Here is a 5,153-nt window from a genome sequence, read left to right on the forward strand (position 1 = left end):
ACCAAAGACCAAAGACCGAGACCAAAGCATAAAAAATTTAAAAAAAAAAAAATTTTTAGAAATTTTTTTTTTTAATTTTATTTTTTAGAAATTTTTTTTAAAATTTTTTTTTCTAAAAAAAAAAATTTTTTTTTTTTAAAAAATTTAAAAAAAATTTAAAAAACTTTTTTTTCTGAAAAAGACCAAAGACCGAGACCGAGACCGAAGACCGAGACCGAGACCGAGACCGAGACCAAAGACCTCAAAGACCAAAAATCCAAGACCAAAGACCGAGACCAAAAATATAAAAAAAAATAAAAATTTTCAGAATTTTTTTTTTTAATTTTATTTTTTAGAAATTTTTTTTAAAATTTTTTTTTCTAAAAAAAAAAATTTTTTTTTTTAAAAAAATTTAAAAAAAATTTAAAAAACTTTTTTTTCTGAAAAAGACCAAAGACCGAGACCGAGACCGAGACCAAAGACCACAAAGACCAAAAATCCAAGACCAAAGACCGAGACCAAAAATATAAAAAAAAATAAAAATTTTCAGAATTTTTTTTTTTAATTTTATTTTTTAGAAATTTTTTTTTTTTTTAGAAAACAATTTTTTTTTCTAAAAAAAAATAATTTTTTTTTAAAAAAAATTTAAAAATAAAAAGAATAAAAAGAAAAAAATAGAATAGTTCAAAAGAGATCGAAATCGAGACCGAGACCAAGACCGAGACCGAGACCAAAGACCAAAAGACCAAAGACCAAATTTTAGAAAAAAACTTTTCTAAAAAAAAAAATTTACAAAAAAATTAAAAAGATTTTTTTTTTCATTTTTTTAGAAATTTTTTTTTCAGAATTTTTTTTTTTCAGAAATTTTTTAGAATAGTTTAAAAGATATCGAGATCAAGATTGAGACCGAGACCAAAGACCAAAGACCAATGACCAATGACCAAAGACCAAAGACCAAAGACCAAAGACCAAAGACCAATACCAAAAATCCATAAAAATAAAAAGTCCCCGAAATGCCTTAAAATGCAAGATTATGTCCTAAAACATGGTGCCAAGAGACCGAGACAATATTTTTTAGAAAAAAAAATTTTCAGAAATTTTTTTTGAAAAATATTTTTTTCCAGAACATTTTAAGAAAAACAATTTTTCTAAAACTTTTGTTTTTTCAGAAAATTTTTTTTTCTTTTTTTTTGAAAATTGTTTTTTCTAGAAAAAAAAATTATTTCAGACATCTTTTTAGAAAATTTTTTTTTCAGAATTTTTTTAGAATAGTTCAAAAGAGATCAAGGCCGAGACCGAGATGAAATTTGAAATTTTGAAATTGTTTTGTTCAAAGATTTTCATCAAATATTTCAACATCGGACGAAAGGTTTTGGTTTTGTCGAAAAATTCCCCAAATTTGTTTTTTCAAAAACATTTTCAAAATGCTATATTTTAATGAGTAACGTGCAGAAAAGATAAAATTTTGAACAAATTTTTTGTTCAAAAGTTTCATCAACATATTTCAACATTGGACCACAAATTTTGGTTTTGCCAAAAAATTCGCCAAATAATATTTTTCCAATTTTTTTTCCAAATGCTATATTTGAATGAGAAACATGCAGAAAAGATAAAAATGTTCGAAACGTTCACCGTTTGACCAACATGATATGCAGAATTAAAATTTTACAGAAAATTCTGAAAATACTGTAATTTAAAGAGAAACACGCAGAAGAGGTAACATTTTGAAAAAGAAAATTCAAACTTTTAATAAACTAAAACTAACCCTTCAAATCCTACCCTAATGTGTAACCTGGATTTAACCCTAACCAGAAAAAATGTTTATAACACAAATTTACTGCAGAAAGATGTATTTTGTTCAGTGTGGAGTATCTGGGAATACAATGTGGTGCTGAAAGTTGTTCCAAATCTTTCCATGGAATTTTCTGAAGTAGAAACAAACGTGGCAAAGAAGACAGATTAGACTAGGATTGAGGGATTATTTTTCCTTCCAACTCTCATTAGTCTCAGTCTCCACATCTGTAAAGTCGACTTGATGAAACGGACGTCTTTTCCACAAAGCTTCAACCATGCATCACAAAGACTTAAAAACATCTGTTTTGCAAGAAAAAAAAATCAGTCAGTTTTCAGTATAGGAGCAACCCAACTGACGTTTTATCAGGGCGTCAGTTGCATACATTCAGTCATTTTTTGTTATCCTCTCAGAGAAAACCCATTATGTTGTTTTTTATTTAATGATCAATCTTACTGTCAGACGATCTGCTTTTATCAAACAGCCACTGCCTCAGTTTGGAACAAGACAATATTTGTCCATTTTCTCTCTCTGCCTCCGTCCTTCGCCCAAATGCTTCTGTCTCCACCTGCAGCAAAGTGAATAAATTTTCCTGCTTTCCCTCCATTTCTCTTCAGCCCCTCCATCGCCCCTTCCACCCTACTCCAAATACTCCTCCATTCGGAGTCGTACATGCCACGGTAATATATCCTCACAAGGTGGTTTCAGACAGAGTGTCATAACTCACATCACCACCAGAGCAGAGTCTGAGTGCCGTGGACAGAGAGATGCAAACACGTTGGAGATATACAGCGGGGAGAGCGACTGTGGTGTATTTCATCTCTGCAAACTCTGGGCCTGTTTTGATGTCTGTGTTGCACTCACGAACCAGAGTGGCACATGGACACGGCGCAGCATTGTTGAGTTAAAACACTTCTCTTCTCAGTTTATTTCATATTATTATCTTTTGGAACAATATTGACAGAAAAATGTTTTAATTAATGAATCTGGAGAACATTACTGCGGGGCAAAACCTTCAGTTTCTCCCTGCATTTCTGAGGATCCGGTTATTCTACAAAACTATAAAATAATAAGGCTTTAGAGTCAAAGTACAAAGTGTCTATTGATCCAATATTTCCTCAGATTCCTCAGATATCAGAATATTTCCTCTTTTCATGTGACCTCATGAGGCTTGGGCGCTCTTTTCATGTGACCTCATGAGGCTTGGTTACATATGTTGATGAAATGAACCAATAAAAAAAAAAAAAACAGAAACTGAAAAAATCTGCTGGATGAAAGATGAATCAGAGCTGTGTGCCCCCGGTGGTCACTGGAACACATGTGGGCGATGAGGGAGAGAGACGGGGTCACGGAGGGGCTACGAACACACGTCCACACGGAGGAACAGAGACATTTCCATGTGTACAGTACAAAACTGTTAGCATGGCTACATCATTATGCTAACAGCGGATAAGCAAACCTGGACTATGAGACAGGTGGCGCTCAATTTAGGTCCACGGATGTTGAATATAAATTCTTCTCTCTACAGTAAAAGTAATGGGTAAAAGTTATGAAACAAATTGAACAACCTCTGCATTGCTATGGCAACGGAAACACAACAGGCTGCCGTCTGTCTCCAGACGTCGCACACAAACTCCACATGGAAGTGAAACAAAAAATTCTCTGAACCATTTTCTTCTCTGGAAAAAAGTGGTGCTGCTTTTGTCCAATCATCATGCAGAAGCCCGGCGGCCATGTCTGCCCGGCGGCCATGTCTGCCCCGCGGCATGTCTGCCCGGCGGGCGGCCATGTCTGCCCGGCGACTCCCGGCGAAGTTTAGCTTTGGGCAAAGGTAATTGTTTCATTGTATTTTCAAAATAGTTCCTGGTGCTAGAAGCTCCTGGTACCGTTGGAGCTTCATTTTCTCACATCTGGATTATTGAGATAAATATCGGCAGTAAAATCCTCTTTTCTTTCGTCCTTATTTCTTTTCTACTTTTCTTCTCGTCTTTCCTTAAAAGACTGAAAAAAAATACCCCACCCAGTGAACAGTGAAGTTCTCGGGGTTCACGCTGAGGACACTTGTAAAACACATGCACTTAATATTAGGGTCATAAAAATTAAAAGCTATTTTGGAAAATAGAAAGAGAAATATTTATCCTCCTGGCTCTGCACACGGTTCACTTTATCTCGGGGCAGCGAGGGCCTGTCGGAGCACAGGTAACGACCGTCGACAAATGGGGGTGGGGGTTAATGCACTCTCTCTTTCTGCTTCCAAACCAGCTGCATACGCTCGGCGTCCAACCAGATGTCAGCGTGTGTGTGTGAGACTGGGTTTCCCCCCCTCCCCACCCCCCCGATCTCCTGGCCACAGTGACCAAAGTCAAAGTTTTACAGGTTCAAGAAAAAGATTTGGACGGAATCCTGGGACGACGTTAAGACAGGGAGTCTTGGAATCATGGGACTTTTGCCGAAGCTAAAACACGCAGCTATAAGCTAAACTAAGCTAAGCTAAGACGCCGCGGCGGTGACGACAGAGGCTAAAACCCAAGTGGGGCTGACTGAGGAGCTGATGTTGCTGGTGAGATTGTGCAGACGTGGCTGAAACAGCCAGAAAACATCGTAAATCCTCCAGCGCTGCCTGTTTACATTGAGGTGACCTTTCTGTGCCCTCTGTTCACGACGGCCCCCCACCGCCCCCCCCCCTCCCCCGACAACAGAACGAACACACCGCTCTATTAATACACACACTATTTATACACACAAAAACAAACTCTTTTTATCTTCAGGCCGTTCGTCGACGTTGGGACTAAATGATTATTAATTACAATTAAACACCATATATGACACGATTATTGTATGTATAAATAAATATTTATATTGAAACTGCTGCTACTCACAAGCGCACTATTGCAATTTATTGCATCATTCTCTCTGTCTCTTTAGCTAGCTAGGACGCTATGTAGCTGTCTGGGTATTTTGATAAATTGCTATCTGGCTATGCTAGTAGTAGCTCTGCAGCTTTCTTGGCTTCCTGTAATCCATGAATTTTACCATGAAGCTGCTCAACACTCGTCGGTCATGTGACCCACTTTGGTGGGTGATGTTGCCTAAAAGTAATATAAGTATTGATTTATTTAAAATATAAATATTAATATTATAATAAATAAAAACCTAGTGACTGTAGAAACTGGATTTCGGTCATTGGGAAATAAAAATCCAAAGTTTTTTCTGATGAAATATTGAGTCATTTTCCTTTTTTTAATTATCAGATTTAATTTGTTTCACCACAAATCCTGAGGATTAATGTGAGTTGGTTACAAACACCAGATTAAACCAATGATGGAGTGGGTTCCCCCGCCCTCACCCCCCACTCCCTCACTCTCACCCCCCACTCCCTCAC

The sequence above is a fragment of the Cynoglossus semilaevis genome, chromosome 12 (assembly GCF_000523025.1).
Source record: "Cynoglossus semilaevis isolate Cse_v1.0 chromosome 12, Cse_v1.0, whole genome shotgun sequence".
Lineage (NCBI taxonomy): Eukaryota > Metazoa > Chordata > Actinopteri > Pleuronectiformes > Cynoglossidae > Cynoglossus > Cynoglossus semilaevis.